The following is an 18,149-nucleotide window of genomic DNA, read 5'->3' as shown; positions in this document are numbered from 1 at the left end:
GAACTGCTTAAAATTTATTTGGGTTTAATAAAAAGAAAATAGAACGGACGAAAATATCGCGTCGAGATTTTTCGTGATCTTATTTGAGATCATTCCCGAAAATTCCCCGAAAAACTCCCCTCCTCCCCGAAAACTCTTCAGGAAAACTGTGTTTAGTTATCTTAAAAAACCTCGAAATAAAATAAAATATGAGAAGTTGCAATCAGATAAATACATTTTTACTTTCTCGCTCCCCTAGTTTCGTATGCCCATGCAGGTGTCGATATATGAATTGGACTACATTTTGCAATTTGGAACTATAAATTGTAGCCCGGTATAAAAACAACGTATGTGCCATCAGTTTCCCTATACACATAAGTGTTCTTTCAGAAGAACCAGAATTTAAGTTCCTTGCAGAGTGCAGTCCAATTCATCCATGGCAGGCGTAACACGAGTGTAGGCATATTTGCCACTAGCCGAATTGAAGGCGCGTCACACTGGGAAGATGACTCCATTGAGGGATTATCGAGCGCCTAGCCCGTCACCCTTCCCCGCGACGCCTGCGGTTCGCGCTGATAAGAATATTCGTCGATTTAGATGTTACATCCCGAAACCGGTAAATCAAAACTGAGTTCCCGATACCGCATCGGTTTGACCGTCGCGTCCCGCCATGGCGCCGCTCGCCTCCATTTAACTTACTTAACCTAATGTAACTTCCTCAACTTAATGTAACTTAATTTAACTTAACGTGCCTCGTACACATTCAAACAAAATGCAACCTGCGTGATACCTATGATCTGAATTATTTATGTTACCCCTTAAACGATGGGATAAAATTTACAAGAGCGTGCTACACCGGTCTTTTGGTTAAATTTCAGTGTGTGCTTGGAGTTACTTCATCCGTTCCAATATGATTGCTAAACGTTTTTTGGATCTAGGTATGGTTTTGATCATTTTTTTGGCGCTCCTGAAATTCTCGTCCTCTCTCAAGGGCTCCAAATATTTTATGCTGGGGCAACAACTTTCAACCACAGGTTTGTGCATGCATCTAAGATTCTCTCCTTTTTAATTTTTTAAGACATACAAAAAAACATATGTAGTCGGATTCAAATTAGTTTTGTTAGCTCGTCTTGTAGGAAAAATTTTCAATCCCAACTCCGTTTAGTACTCCCAACACTTGGTAGGAGACAGGTATCTTATACTCAAAAGGATCTCCAAGATCCATTATCAATTCGATGCCTATCAGTCTAAGAAAAGATCCTGATGATCTGTCATAAAAAGCTTACTGCTTGTCTCTGTTAGGCACAATTCCACTAGTGTCTGCAATTTTTTTGGGTCTCAAAGATCTTGTTTAAAGAGACATTTATCTTTGAGTTTTTCCCACCGAAATGACACCCCAAGGGTGGATTGCCTTCAATTCAGTTCTTTATTAAATATCAAAATCATATTCTATTCGATTTAGAAGTTGTGCGACTTGTTAGGCGAATGGAGGAAGGGAGAGGGGCTTAAAAACAGGGTAGGTCAGAGTAAACCGCTGGACCCTTATTCAATTCAAATTACAACACTTTTAGTTTTGCTTGATTTACGATTTGCAACTATTGCGAGATAGGGTTTTTTAATTTTAAATATTGTTCCTCCCCTATGATCAGTATTCAAGAAAATCGAAGGGTTGGATTTTTTATAGGGGAAATTTAGTTTTTTATTCTTCAACTAATGAAACGGGAAAGAGAACTGAACGGACCATTTTATCACATTTTTCCGCTCTTGGCACTTTGGTTAACTCAACAGACGTGTCATTGTGAGGAATTACTCAGTAAAAAAGTGAAATAAATACTTCCCTCCCCCACTGCAGAGATATGAAAGTTATTTTTTGCCCCTAGCTGTAATACAGTTCTAGACACGAAAAGGAAAATTATCTTCTCATTTTTCTTCTCGTTTAGACATTGATGATCCAAAAAACAAAGCAGAGGGGGGAAACATGATGATGATGAGGGGACAAGAAAAAAAAGTATCTGATACGAGTCCATCTTCCGATCGAAAATTCTAAGAACAAGTTCTTTTTGCTCAGTGGTGTGAAAAATCTCATGTTGATCTGACATTCTGAACTCATCCTTTACTGTATTATTATAGTTGACTATAGGAGGAAACCATTCGTAGCGTTTCCGAACTTCACAGTTGCAAGAACCAACAGACTCGTCCGCAGGAAAAGTGGAAAAAACTCAGAACTTAGGCTTCCCCGAGCCAACGAAGTAAGCTTTCTCTTCAACACATACTTTGCAATTTTGCATGCTACAACCCTGACCGCTCTACAACTTGATGCATGCTACAGGATATATGTTAGCGGAGGAACCACGAACATAACAGAGGTGTTTCGTACAGGACACTTTGTCTTCTTCCATTTTTTTTCCTTTCTACCCAAATCAATTATTTTGAAATACACTCCTCCCTTCACAATCGTGCGCTTTTTAAGCTACCCGCTTCAAAAACGATACTACGGCACAGGTGAACACTGAACATTCCGTGAGAGAAGTCGTTCCATAAAACCCTTTCCCATCCTACAACGCGGCTTATAGATGTCACAGACAGGAATACAGATCATACAAATCGGACGTTTTTTGTGATCTTTGGTCAACCCATTCCCGAAATTCTTTCTCCGTTCCTTCTCTCATTCCATTTGTTTCTTGCCGTACCCCCCCCCCCTCCCCCATTCCCCAGTCCATTCCAGTTTATCTTATTTGAAATTGGTGAAAATGTAATCTTTATTCCCGTTTGTGACACTGTGAAGGTCTAAAATACGGGAACCAATCACGTGTCTTTACTCTCAGTATAAAGGGACTCTAATTCAACATGGCTGACGCTTCGGGGCGAAAAGCGTGAGGAGGCACCTATCACGCACTTTGGATCGGTCGAGATACCATGTCACGTTTGACGGATTGGTTGAGTTTTAGACGGACTGAAAACGTCTAAATGATCCTAAGTATGCGCTCTAGAAATAGGGAGGACTGTGGGAGAGCAGAAATTGAACAGGAGAATAGAAGGGCAGAAAAGTTTACCTATTGAATGAATTTGGAAAAGTTACATTTTTACAAGAAGAGAGTCACACTTATTACTAGATACGCCAGAAGGGCTTGAAGGCGCTACGTATGTAAATGCGGGTCGCGGATGGAATGGACCATGAGAAAGGGGCAGCAGTGCGCAGCACACGCTTTTATAAACTTGAAGACGCCACGAATGGCGAGACAGCAAGTTTATACGCTATTGGCTGGCTATAATCAGTGGAGCTTTCAGTGGCAAGTCTAGTCATTAATTTTAGAGGTGATGGCTGGATGATAGAGACCAAAAGACGAAGAGTGGACGAAATCCAGCAATCCCTAATGACTAGATTGAATTCGGATGAAAAAGGTAGAAGTTTAAGAAAATTCAAGCTACAGGTAATGCAGTGCCCGTGACAGCACTTTAGTCTTTGTCTACGCAAATAAAATGTAAACATAAACAAGTCGGTTGATAAAATCCCGTCTCGTCTCGTGTATTTTGGCTTAAAGAAGATATGAGTTTGAAAAGTTAACTTACCGATTTCGAAGAAGGTGCTGGGTCTTCGCCACGCGAGCTGAAAACAAAAATAAAAGGAAGGATTAATTGATGAACTAATGAGAGGACAGTTTCTATTAATGATTAATGTTTAATAAAAGTTTCCGGTAAAAGGAGCATAACGACTGGCGTTAGGGCGAGTTTCGCAGAATGATCTTCTTGCAAACTCCAGCTAGAGCATAAAGAAGAGTTGTCTCTTAAGGAGAATGATCCAAGAATCACGCGAAGCGCATCGGGAAAGCCTGGAATATTCACTCTCAACTTCAAAATCTACGAGAGAACTATGGGTCTCTTTAAGCTCTCCGCTCCAAAACCGATACTACGGCACAGGTAAACATTATGTGAGAGGAGTCGTTCCATGCAATTCACTGGAAAAAAAGCACATTGGATCTAGAGTCCAGACTCTTGAAAACATTGACAAGAAAAAATACTCTTGATTCAATCAGATTTTTACTTAAATCAAAAGGAAATCCGCTCAAATTAAGAGGCTTGGTTCTTGATTTAAGCAAAAATCCGATTGAATCAAGAGTATTTTTTCTTGTCGATGTTTTTTAAGAGTCTGGACTCTAGATCCAATGTGTGTGTTTTATTTTCCAGTGAACCCTAGCGCACTAGGATGCTACATTGCTACACAGTATTCAACATGGCTGATGCTTCTGCGTGCAGATCGTGCGGAAGAACCATGGTCTTTATCAACGCAAGGAAAATTTACATAAATATAAACACGTCGCTGGTTGATAAAAACCGCCTCCTCGCGTGATTTTTGGCGGGTTGGCGTCTGCCATGTTGATTATTGCGTAGCATTCTAGTGCGCAAGGGTTGGATGGAACAACTCCTCTTACGAGATGTTCACCTGTGCCGTAGTGCCGTATATGAAGCGGGAAACCTAAATAAAGCATTTTTCTTACGCAGCTTTTGAAGTTAGAAGTACATTTTGGACTTTCCCGATGCGCTTGTCGTGATTTCTGAGCCACTTACGTTCAGCATTAACCCTTCTTTATACCCTCCTCTGAAGTTTGCTACAGGCCCATTGCAAACGAAAGCACTCTGTTGCAGATTTTTTTCTCTTCAGAACTTTACATAAAAATTATTTACACAACGGGAAGTTAGGATATGGACTTATCAAGAAGATCTAAGTCTTCATGATTAACATTAGATAAGGCAGAATGTGAAAATGACGTCATTTGGATGTTTTGTGCTCCATTTAGGAAGTGTCAAGTGCACATGATATAATACCTTGCCAAGGAGTTGCAGTCCCAACATTATATCGACGGTGAAACTACCAAACCACGTATCTCGGTTTGCGACGTCGTAGACTTCCTGTCATACTTTATTTTTTAAATGAAAAACTACTTAACGTCCAGTCTTGAAAAATGTTGTGATTTTTCCTCATCGTGCGGAGAAAATTCTGTGAAAATTTCAAGGAATAATATTGATTTGGTCTACTTCAAAAAAATAAAATGCGAGCGTAGATTTTTAAACACCGCAAACGAGATACGTGATTTGGTAGTTTCACCGTCGATATGTTGCGGGACTAGCTTTCCAGCTAAAATTTGAAGAGGATACATATACAGCGGTACTTTGATTTAAACCTTAATGGCTAATTACAGCAATCGCTCTGCGAAAGCAAATACCAGCTATCTCCGAATTCACTTCGTTTTCTTTCACTTCTCCAAATATTGCTCTGTGAAACGAAATTGCCGCTTCTCTGTCAAATCTTCTGTATAATATACCTAACGTACGCGTACTTCAGCGTAGTGTGAAATTCGAGAATTTTGGGGAAAATTTCCTACATGCAAACTTTATCTATCGATCAGTCAAATATCGAATCGCTCCAATGTTCGAAACTCACAAGCGGCAACGCGCCAATTGCGCCTAGGAAATCGGTCATGGCCCCTAAAGTTGACCCTCCCCCAAAGGAAAAAATCCTACTTTTTCTGATGGGTAATTTTTCCAAATTCCCTTAAGTTACAGCAACTAGTTCTGTAACCAAAACACCTTGCGACTAACTTTTCATTAAACGCTCAGTGTTATATTGACGTATTTCTGTCAAAAGGATACTAAGCGCCAGTTTGAGTTCCTTTTGAGGAATTTAGAATGCTGGATAGCGCGTTCTGTCAAACGGAACTAAGTGCCATGGAAAAGCATTGCGAGTATAGGACGGCCGCCAATCCAAGCCCCCCTCTACCTTCCTCCCCCTATAGCGCTTAGTTTTGTAAGATAGAAATACGTCCATATGGGCAAGAAGTCAATCTGACCCCTAACAAATCTTGAATGGCCCCAAAAAATCGAGCCTCATGCGCCACTTGGCTCCTGAACCTCTACTCTAAGTTGCGTTTCAAACACTTTCGCTCCTCACGGTGCTATGGACCGCTACAGTCTACTAAAAGCACTGTAAGAGCAATAATTATTTTTTCTCCGTGTTACACAGCTAAATTTATTGCGCAACGTTGCTTTTTTTCTTGAAGAATTTCAGTTTGATGCGCAAGGTTGTGTATAGCTCAAAAAATTACACTATCAGCGACCTAAGTTTAAATTAGAACGAAACAATATTGAGCGTAAGTCAAAGGGGAAACAACTTTTTAGATTCTATCGCCCCTGTATATGTAGTCTTTGTATGTCATATTATCTGATTCTGATATTGTGAATTTCAGGATTATAGCAAATCGGAAATGGCGCTTAATTGCTGGCTTCCAATGGTAAGTCTATTATATTCTTCATTTTTCTCTCTCTTGCGCGCATAGACCTTCGTCGTCGTCGTCCCTATGGGAGACATATTTTTATTCTTCATGGATTTTGATAATCAGTCCGACTGAATTTCACGCAGCCTCTCAAGTTTTATTTTTAAAAAGAAACCCAAATGATTTTTATTTTGTAAATTTTCACTGGATCGTAAAAATACACTAGGGAAATTTCAAGGCAGAATGTTGATTGCTGTTTCGTTGGAAAAATAAAAGATGAGAGGAAATTAGACGGCACTAAAAAAATTAATTGAGATATTATTTTGACTTAGGGCGTTGTTTCTCGTCAACAAAATTTGGTTTTTTCCAGTGAAATTCGTGCATAATTAACCAAAAGTCAGTTTCGTTGCGTTAAAACGCGTCGTTTTGTTATCGTTAAGCTTAAGTTAAAGAAACGATAGCAAAACAACGTTTTTTGACTAAAAGGGAACTGACTTACGTTCGCACGGATTTCACAGAAAGAAAAACCACCACATTTTCTCGACAAGAAACGACGCTTTAAGTCAAAATAATATCCCAAGAAAATTGTTTTCCAGTGAACGTCTGATGTAATGAGGCTGATCCGGGTTTTTTGTATCGATTTAATGAATTATTATCTGAAAGCAGCCGAGACTTCAAGTTAGCAGGCTCCAAATTTTCATCGGCAGTAATTGGTAAATTTTCATTGTGACACACATCGATATTGCACCCATAAACTAGGAGCAACCACTTAGGTAGTACGATCACTGAAATAATTTTTTCACAGTTTAAATAGGGTTGGGGAAGTTTCACAAATGTTTGGCTCTTTTACAGAGTTGGCAAGACGAGAAGCTGAAGTGGAATACAAGTGACTACAACGGAATTTCTCGGATCAACATCCTGCAACATGAGATTTGGCTTCCGGACATCCTCGCTTACAGCAGGTCCGTAGGAATCACATAGTCACTTAACAAACACGGATAAACAGTTTGCGTCGGGTACACAAGACGGGGGTAGGTCAATTGGCGTTTCCTGACTTTTTTGAGTGCGTGCCTCCTAGTTTAGGGCCGCAACTTACCCCGTTTGGATCTCGGCTACAAACCGGCAGGTATGGGGCGCAAAAAAGATGGGTAACGTCAATTGACTTAGAGTCAATGCCAGATAAGTTTTCGCGTTTTAGACTGCGACAGAACATGGTCTAACGTCATTATCGAATGAAAATAAAATGAACGATGTGTATCGGGCTGATTGCTGAAATTGATAGACTTAGCTATGGACAAAGATAACTCGCTGAAAATAAAGCGATCCCATTGCGTTGAAAGCAGGTGGTTAAAGTGGACATAGGAAGTAGGAAATAGACTGGCAAACGGCAACCCACGAGAGACCCCTTAGTTAGTCCATCATTTTCTTCCTTAGTCCAAAAGAATCACCCATTTCAACCGATAGTATCGCTCCATACTCCCTATGTCTTCTCTGTCTATACTTTTGTCTGTCGATTTCAACAATCAGCCTGCTGACAAGTGCGAATGTGTGTTTCACTGCTTGATGAAACCGAAGTGGAGGAAACCATCGTATATACTACCGCAGTGGATGACGTCATAAACCGAGTTTTTCAATGCGCGATATCCCGTTTAATACTGAACGTAGGAAGTTGCTGTTCAGGCAGATCTGATTATTTTTAACTGATCCACAAGAATCAAGCATCAGAACACCATTCTGAAACCAGCGCAACTGACCCATTTTGCCGTGCTGTAGAAAAACGTCGTATGAACTTTAAGGTGTTGCTAAATTTCCTTTGATAAAACATAAATTTCCTGATAAAATTTTGAGCTTTTCCTTCCATTGTTTCAGATAATTTTCTTTGCCATTTCACCTTAAGTGCCTGAAAACTTCGAAGAAAAATAATGGAGATGTTGCATGTGTGAGGAATTTACGATTTGACTGTTGCTTCTAATGTAAAAGTTCGCGAGAAACACGATGGTGCCACTGGTTTTCTCTGAAATCAACTTCCAAGTTCAAAATAAGCTCTCAAGTTGAGGCCAAAATGAAGGGGATATCCCACGCTATCCTGAGAGTCCACCTCCACATCAAGACAAACTCTCCATGCAAAGATAGGGAGCAAATACATTGACAGGGCTGCCACTTCATTTGGGGACTCCAATACTGCTATTGTGTTTGCTCCCTATCTTTGCATGGAGAGTTTGTCTTGATGTAGATGTGGACTCTCAGGGTAGGGTGGGATATCCCCTCCAATTTGGCCTCAACTTGAGAGCTTTTTTGAGCTTGGGAGTTGATTTCAGAGAAAACCAGTGGCACCATCTTGTTTCTCGCGAACTTTTTCATAGAAAGAACAGTCTAATCGCAAATTCCTCACACATGTAACATCTCCATTAGATGTGAGAAATGCGATTAACCCACTTCAAAGCGGTCCATTGGAAAAAGATGATGTTGGTCGAGTTCTGAACTTAGATGCAACAAAGTATGAACAAAAAGGCATTCCTGCCTGCAGACTGCTCGTATTAAATGTCATACTCCGTCGAGGATGGAGTTTTCAAGGAGAGACTGCGGCTGGGCGCTCATCAGCGATGAGTCGTGCTTCGTCGACAATCGATATTCCCCCATTTGATGTTACGGTAAAGAATCGATAGTTAAGGCAGACCCTGATAATCGATCCTTTTCCATAGGTTTAAATGGCAGATCGATCGATTCATTGCAGAGTACGATCCATCATTTGGAGCACATTCCTATCTACCCGAGTGACTAATGTCTTTATGGCTTTAAGAAGAAGTCAAAAGACTTTGGCGTAAAGGCCAGTTAGCTAACCTTTTTTTGCCTAAAGTTACAATTTTCCAACAAAAAAAAATTGGGTAATTAATGCGATGTATTGCACGTCAGTTCGACCCAAAGACATTGTTCGACCACGCCAAGAGGCTGGAGCGAAGTACAAGTACCTTCCTTTAGAAAGGGTTTTTTTTTTTTTTTTTTTTTTTTTTTTTTAATGACTATGATTTGTCTATGAGAACTTTATAAACATTTTAGCGCAATACTGTTTCCATTTTGTAAACGTTTCAGTTGAATTCTGACAAGAGGAGTAAGTTTGGAGGCATTAGAACGCCCAGTGGCGGTGCAACAGGGATGCCATCGATGATCTCAAACGAAACCCTGATCGGGAAGAAAGGAAAGCCACAACCTTATCCACTTTCCGCGGACCAAACTTTCCTAAAACCGAGCTCCAATGAGTGGCGTTCTCTGGCTACATTATTTCATAAAATCTCTCCCGTTGCGCACGTTCTCATGTATCTCATCATTTTGATAAAGTGTTTTTACTAAAAAGAAGAAAAACAAACAATTCATGTCTTTTACTTTCTGCTCTTTTACCTTGATCCACCTACTCTTCAATGGGATTGGGGCATAGACTTAGTAAGGTAATAGTCAAGGAGCTCAACAAATGAGGACTTATATGTAACAATGGCGGATGTGAAAAATTACCTTTACGAAACACATTCAAAAAACTGTTTTGGCGTCGAGAAAATTTTGAGAAAATACTTGAGATGATACGTGATCTTCGAGATCTGTACATTATGCTAGAGCCAAACATATTACATTTTTGTGTGAACAAAACAGTTTTTAAGCGTGTTTCGAAAAGGTAATTTTTCACAGCCTCCATTGTTACATATAGGGCCTCAAATGTCTCTGCGGCCTCCATCGATGGTAATCAAAGTAACATTAGAATGAACTCAGGTTCCCTCCAAAAGTTATCCATTACATTTGTTATCCTCTGATCCCGATGGGATATTTACAACCAAAGATACGAAAGAAGTAATCTGGTCAAAAAAAAATGTCATCTCAATATCGCGGAAAATACGCGATGTTCATATCTATGCAAGCATTACAGTCGTAACGTTAGTAGTAACTTGAAAAGTTGAAAAGCTACGATTTTCCTTCAATTTCGCGTGATACCACATACCTACTCCGGAGTTGGAAGAAATGCTTGCATCGTTGTATGATGAAGAGCAAAATTATGCGATTTCACCTCAAAATCGCGAGAAATAATATTTTTGACGGACTCGTTAAATCAAAAGAAATTACGCGCCTTTCAGCCCAGTACAGTAAGAAATGCGCGATTTTTTTTTTTTTTTAAATGAGGAATTACGCAATAATTACTGTAATATCTCAGCTGAGTAATACGCAATTCTTTCGGCGGTTTTCTAAAATCATGGAAAATTACCTGTAATTCGCCTCAACATCGCGAAAAATTGCAAATATTCCACAGCTTGATCAAGATGACAAACATTAAAAAATTTACATATCAATATCACGGATGACACGCGAATTTTTTTTTATAGAGATTAAGATATCTCTGTGATTTTTACAGTCAAGAGAGACGTAATCCGGTCGGAAAAATTTAATCTCAATATCGCGAAAAATACGCGATTTTAATATCCATGCGAGCATTACATTCATAAACGTGCGTAACTTGAATAGTTAAAAATCTATGGTTTTACTCCATTTTTACGTGATAACACATACCTACTCCGGAGTTCGAATAGTTGCTCGCATCATGCGAGCATTACATTCATAAACGTCCGTAACATGAATAGTTAAAAAGCTATGATTTTCCTTCAATTTTGCGTAATACCACATACCTACTCCGGAGTTCGAATAGTTGGTCGCTACGTTACCACGTGTGAAGAAGGGAGAAATCACGCGAATTCATCTCAAAATCGCGAGAAACACGCAATATTTTCGACGGTTTCATTAGAGCATATGACATTATACGCGCGTTTCATCTCCGTTTCTCGTCAAATGCGGAATTACTCGAGATTTTTAGGATATGAGAAATTACGCCATAATGAGTACAATATCACAGTGAATACTCAATTTTTCCGGCGGTTTCGTAAAATTATTCATAATTACGCGTTTTTCACCTTTAAAACGGCACATAAACAAGTTTACTTTCGGTTGACTGGGAACACACAATTTTCTACTCTATATCGCGGAAAATATAGCATTTTCATGGCAATGAGAGCATAAAATTCAGCAAAGTTAGTAACTTGAGATAGATGAGAAGTTATGATTCTCCTTCAATTTCGCGTGATACCACAAACGTACTCCGGCGTTCGAATAGTTGCTTGCTTGGTTTCTGCGTGTACAAAGCGCGAGATAGCGCAAATTTTATCTCAATATCGCAAGAAATACGCGATATTTCCAGCGGATTCCACCAATGGAAAGAAATTACGTGTTTTCTATCTCGGTATAACGAAAAATTTATGATCTTTCTAGCAATTTTTTTAAGGCTAAGAGAAAGTACGCGATAATCGTCGCAATATCGAGGCAAATGCGCATTGATCCAGCCTGTTAAATTCCTAAAAACTATGCGTTTTTTATTTTTATGTCAGCATCACCAGTTCTCAAATTTTCCAGCAATTGATTTACAACGAAAAAAACACACATTTTTCACATCAATATTGGTTAAGATACGCGATTTTTACATCAATGCGAGCTAATTCATAAACATCACTAACTTAAGATAGGCGAAAAGCAATAAATTTCCTTCAATCCTGCGTGATACCACACACCAACTCCAGAGTTCGAATAGTTGCTCGCTCAGTTTCCGCGTGTGAGAAATTACGCGAGATTCGTCTCAATTTCACGAGCAATGCGTGATATTTCCGCAACGGATTTCGCCGATGGATACAAATTTCGTGCTTTCCATCTCGGTATAGCGGAAAAAGCGTGATTTTTCCAGGAATGTATGTAAGACAATGAGAAAATACATTAGGATAATCACCGTAATGTTCGGACAAGTACCGACAAATTTTCGGCGTAATTGAGGTAAAAATTGTGTGTTCTTTTGCGTTATTAATCAACCACTGGAAATTTTATACATAGGTCGGGCCTAAAGTAACTTAAAGGTGACTATATCTTTTGAAGAAGGTAGAAGCGGTACCGGTTTGGACCATTACTCATTATGGAAAGGGACTGATTTTTTTTTAGAAGTGGCTCATTTGGGCCGCGGGGCCCTTCCTGCGTGAAGCAAAGCAACTCGAAATTGTCGAATGGCAAACCCCCCCCCCCCCCCCCCCCCTTCTGATGCATTGTTGGAAAAATTATGAAAAACGAGAATGCTCGCGCAACCCGGAGATCAATCCAACTTTTCGTTGTCGAGATATTCACGATAAAAGTTCAATTTGGACCAATTTACAAAAATTGATAATTCCTCTTCGAAAAGTCGCAACAACGCCGTCCACGGGTGAAAATTCGTAGCACTGCCACTTCGTTTATAGCTAGGTTGTCGGAGGATGTGCTACTAGTTAATTTGCTTGGGGGGGAGGGGGGCACTTGCCGCCTGAAAATCTGACAGCAGCGTCATTTTTCATCCCCCCCCCCCCCCCAAAGAGAACTAACGAGAAGCACATCCTCCGATAATTTAGCTATTAATGAGCCTCCCGATCGACAAAAAAAAAAAAAAACAACAGAAATCAGTGCGAATCAAAACACAGTTTGTAAGAAATATTGGCAATTTAACAAAAAATACGCTTTTAGATGGAAGGAAGAAGATATGAGCTTTGAAAAGTAACTTACCAAGTATGAAGGAGGTAGTGGGCCTTCACCAGGCGAGCTGCAAACAAAAAGGAAGGATTAATAATTATGAACTAATAACTAATAAGAGGACAGTTTCTTTCAATGGTTTATTTTTCCTAAAAGTTTCCGAAAAAATTGGGGCACGCCGACTGGCTTTAGGGTGAGTGTCGCAGAATGATCCTGTTGCGAACTTTAGCCAGGGCATTAAGGAGAGTTGTTTCTCACAGAGAATGGAGCAAAAATCACGCTGACTCATCGAGAGAGCCTGAAACACATTCTCAACTTCACAATCTGCAGCTTCCCGCTTCTAAAACGATACTACACAGATGACTATTTCGTGGGAGGAGTCGTTCCATCTAACTCTTGCGACTAGGATGCTACACAACATTCAAAATGAGTGACGCTTCTGCGCGCAAATTGGGAGGAAGAACCATAGACTTAATCGACGCAAGGAAAATGTAAATATGAACACGGCGGTCGATAAAATCCCGTCTCCTCCAATAGTATCGTAGTATCGTTTTTGAAGCGGGCAGCTTTAAAAAGACAAATATTTCTTACGCATAGACTGTGAAGATAGGAGTGTGTTTCAGACTTACCCGATGCGGTCATAGTGATTTTTGAGCCATTTTATACAAAAAATTAAGTCTTCTGTTTGCTTTAGCTGAAGTTAGGAACAGACCCTTGTGCAAATGGGCTGTTTTTTTAGAGAAATTATTAACAGGGGTCCCCGGTTCTCCCTGGTAGAAAACGTAGAGGACGGCCTGCCAAATCGTGGATTGAGTTAATGGGGCAGGAAATGAAGAGATGCGATCAGCCGGAGGAGTTCTGGCTAGATCGCAATCAAGTGGCGGTTGGGTGTCTCAGAGCGCACAGAAACGCTATGAGAGAGACTTGTTAGTTAGTTATTAACAGGGGCATGTTTCCCTGCACTGAGGGAAAAAAAACACACTGGATCTAGAGTCCAGACTCTTAAAAACATCGACAAGAAAAAGTACTCTTGATTCGATCAGAATCTAGCTGCTTAAATCAAGAACCATGCCTCTTAATTTAAGCGGGTTCGTTTTGATTCAAGCAAAAATCCGATCGAATCAAGAGTATTTTTTCTTGTCAATGTTTTCAAGAGCCTGGACTCTAGATCCAGTGTGTTTTTTTCCCAGTGTGTGATGACATAGGCGTGGTTAGGGAATTTTGGCACGGGAGGTCTAGCTCTAGCCTCTCTACCACTGGGGTTGGGGGGGAGGGGCATGTAATAACCCCCCGGTACAGAGGAGGGTCCGGCAAGCCTTCCCCGGAATATTTTTGAAATTTTAAATCTATTGAGACGTCTTTTGAGGCTTGTATCTAGTGCAACTGACCCATTCGGCTTGCAGAGTGACATTGGATGAAATTTAATAACAAGAAAGGAAGAACCACTAGATATACGTACCAGATGAGAGTTATCCAATTGCCCGACGCCAAGCTGAAAGCACTCACAACGCGACACCATCACTGAAACCGCACTGCGCACTAAAAAATTGGCCACCAAAAGGTGGCCAATTTGTACAGATGTACAGATACCAGGAAATGAATCATACTAAAATTGTGCTCAACTTAAATTCTGCTCAAATAAGGTGTTTACAATGATAGATGGTACAATAGTGAAAATAATATCATGCTAAGGCTAAGTAATTGTACAGATTCACCAGGAAATGAATCATACTAAAATTGTGCTCAACTTAAATTCTGCTCAAATAAGGTGTTTACAATGATAGATGGTACAAAAAAAGAGGAGAAAAATAGTGAAAATAAAATCATGCTAAGGCTAAGTAATTAAAAAAGGGACTTGAAACCAGAAATACATACAAGTAGAAGAAAATCATTCTGTGGATGTTCAAAAAACGAAAAAAGGAAAAAACCCATCATAGTGTGTTGGAAGAACATCCATTGTTCCAATATGTTAACTTCCAGATAACTTATATGTTCCAATTTTTTTCCCATTATTTTTTGGGCTGAAAATTAAACAAAATTAACATTTGCATTGTTTTTGAATACTTGATGAACATGACTTGCTTAATTAACGTTACACCAGTATCGTGGATGCAGGTCAAAAGTCGCATCAACGAACGTTCATTGTTCAACTTAAAAGCACTAAAATTGTGTGTTTACTTTACACTTCAATGGCTTTACGGCGTGGGGCCTTAGTACACAAAGCGAAGTTACAAAAGCGAAAACCTACAATACTGGCTCCCAAGTTCATGGTTTGAACTTTAAAACACGTTCATTGAAGACTAAGGTTTCGACAACCATTTAAAAGAAAATTGCAGTATAGACTATATTAAATTCGCTTTAAGAAAATAAAAAATAAAAATGTATCACTGAGAAACATGGAAAAGCGCCATGATTGTTGGCACATTATTTCTTAAACATCTACTTTCGTCCAACAGAAAAATGTATGAAAAAATAAACAAAAACTCATATCATGGAATATTTTTGGATGAAAAGATATACACTTGTAAAATGTCTAGACTATTTTGCTGCAATTTTTTTGCTGGATTTTTAACGAATTTTCAGGGGTTTTCAACAGTAGATTCTGTAACTTGATTCATACTTATGAACGGAATTCTTGTAGTTTCTCATGAATATGCTTTTCACGAAAAGTTTTAACACGAAGTCACGATATGGTATAAACCTAGAATTCGAGAACTTGAGGGCAGAAATTCTGATTTTTGTCCACAGAGCGTGTAAATGCAGTGGAAAATAATTTGTATACTTTCCGACCGGAAAAAAGAATTTCAAGGTTCCGCAGAAAAAAATACCTGACTTTTCAGGGTTGAGCAAAATTACTTGACTTTTCAGGGTAGGGCGAAGTTTTCTCCCATTTTCCTGAGATTTCCTTGGGGAAAAGAATAAAATTTTCCAGAGTTTCAGATTAGATTTTAATTATCTTACCTACAGCCATTTCTTTGTCGCACATTCAAAATTGTAATTCAAAAAATGTTCCTATGCTGATATTATCTGGTCAATGAAAGGGATCCCCGGTTTCTGGAAGAGATTCCCTGATTTTCCCAGTAAATTTTCATTCCCTGATGAGTCCCGGTTTGCCCCGGTTTTTAAAAAAACTAGACACCATGGGGTAGGGAGAAATTCCCTGATTATTCAGGGTTGCACTGAATTTCTTGACTTCCCCAGGTTCTCGATGACTTTTGAAGGACTGTTCAGTGTTCACCCTGGGATGTACATCATTATCAGGGCTGCCGATACTCTCAAGACTCGCGAATTTTTTCCACGACCTCACTTCATCGTCATAAATTTTATTCATATGCTACTAACCGTTCTCGATTTTCCTTAATTTGATTCACCATTTCTAGATTTCAACTCACATTTTACTCACCGTTTCTCGATTTTACTCTCTCTTTACTCACCGTTCTCGATTTTCCTCACTTCGGTTCACAGTTCCCAGATTTTAACTGACTGTTTACGCACTGTTTCTCGAGTTTACTCTCTCTTTACTCACGGTGTCTCGATTTCACTCCCTCTTTATTCTCCACTCTCGATTTCACTCACATTTTACTCATTGCTTCTCTATTTTACTCTGTCTGTACTCACCGTTCTCAATTTTCCTCACTTCGATTCACAATATCTGAATTTTAACTCACATTTAACTCACTATTTCTCAATTTTACTCTCTCTTCACTCACCGTGTCTCGATTTCACTTAGTCTTACTCATTACCTACACACTTGCGCTAGGTGTGAATTTCATCAGAATCATTCATCGCTCTATCGACCCCTTCAACACACTCTGATACAGAATGGTTGAAAATTACTCTCATCATATTCTTAGCAGATCATTAAATTACACGCATATCGTTGAATTCCCCACGAACTACTCATTACTCACATTTTACTCACCGATGCTCAAATTACTCACAAATCGGCAGCCCTGATTTGCTTACAAACTGAGAAAGATTCGATTCATAACTCGTGAAAAAATTAACAGTTTCCTTGACACTTATTCCTCATAAGCTGAGAAAAATAATCGTTGTGTTAAGGAACACATATTCCTACTCTTAAAAATTCTGCTGCTGATTCTCCTTTGTCTGCTACTGGGTGCTGTAACTTCTTCCTCTTCTACTATTACTTACTGTCTTTGTTTTAATTTTTCCAGACCAATTTCAGATTGGCTTGATTTCCCAAATCAAGGAATTTTTGCAGGTGCTGTAATTGATATTGCTGCTGTAGCTGCTGTAACTGCTATTGCTGTTAATATATTATGATCAAGAAGGATATTGACAAGGATTGAGAAAGGATTGTTGGAGGAGAAGAGTTGTTAAAAGGGATTGAGAAATGTAGAAACTCTGATTAAAGTACTTTATTAAGTTTACTTTACTTACTATTACTACTTACGTATATTACTTACTTTACTTACTATGTGTCTTACTTTAATTTACTTATTACTTTATTACTTTTTTTTTTATACTTTTAAACTCAATGGACGCCATATTTTGTGTCAGGACGACATGCGATATATCACATCGATTACTTCCATTTTATCAGGTAGTCGTCATTTTTCTCGAAGTTTGAAATCGCAATTCTGTTGTCAGGCGACTAAGGGATTCATTTACCAATTTTGACAACCAAATTCAACGTTATGAAGGCGTGGTTTTTAAGAGGAAAAATATCGCACTCGAGTGCAGTTTCGATAACAGTATTGAACGCGATATTTGTTCTAAAAAAAAGCCACGCCTTCATTACGTTGAATTTGTTTGTCAAAATAATTGGTAAGTGAAATCCGTAGTCTCCTGGCAACAGAATTGCTTTCTTAAAATTCGAGAAAAATTACAAGTAGCTGAAAAAATGAAAGCAATCGATGCGATATATCGCATGCCGTTGTGACACAAAATATCCATCGAATCACTTTAAGATCATGAGTGAGTGAATGCGAGGGATATAATTATCATACGTCCTACTCCTACCTCGAATTTCCTAATCTCAACTTACCCCTTAAGGTGATTCCTCCCAGGAAGTAAACCAACATCGACCTGTCGAACAAATTTTGCTGTAATACCAGATTTGTTTCCTACTCTTTGCAAAAAAGAGCTGAAACAATGAAGAAGCATACTTCAGCAGTCTGTTGGTGAAAAGTATCTTCCTGAAACCCCTAAATTAAAGTCAAACTAGACTGAACGAAAAATGTCGTAATCGGTTAGTCAAATCGAATGCAATATCTCGCGTTTAGTCTCGTTTGGCTTTAATTTAGGGATTTTGGGAAGATATAATTCACCAACAGGCTGCTGAAGTATGCTTTTACACAGTTCAAG

At 39.1% G+C, this 18,149-nt stretch overlaps 2 long non-coding RNA genes across 2 annotated transcripts; one reads left to right on the top strand and one right to left on the bottom strand.

Annotated features, from left to right (window-relative positions):
• The first annotated feature begins 502 nt into the window (after positions 1 to 502).
• LOC109043538 (uncharacterized) lies at positions 503 to 9,628 on the top strand. Its single transcript, XR_011899269.1, has 4 exons — positions 503 to 1,013; positions 6,222 to 6,266; positions 7,101 to 7,210; positions 9,339 to 9,628. It is a non-coding gene; the product is annotated as an uncharacterized lncRNA (long non-coding RNA).
• Positions 3,550 to 14,443, bottom strand: LOC140224027 (uncharacterized). Its single transcript, XR_011899270.1, has 3 exons — positions 14,278 to 14,443; positions 12,852 to 12,888; positions 3,550 to 3,586 (listed from the first exon to the last, which is right to left on the bottom strand). It is a non-coding gene; the product is annotated as an uncharacterized lncRNA (long non-coding RNA).
• Between the last annotated feature and the right edge of the window lie 3,706 nt (positions 14,444 to 18,149).

This window comes from Bemisia tabaci, chromosome 2 (genome assembly GCF_918797505.1).
Source record: "Bemisia tabaci chromosome 2, PGI_BMITA_v3".
Lineage (NCBI taxonomy): Eukaryota > Metazoa > Arthropoda > Insecta > Hemiptera > Aleyrodidae > Bemisia > Bemisia tabaci.
The sequence above is the reverse complement of the archived record's forward strand: the minus strand, read 5'-3'. Positions and strand labels throughout refer to the sequence as shown.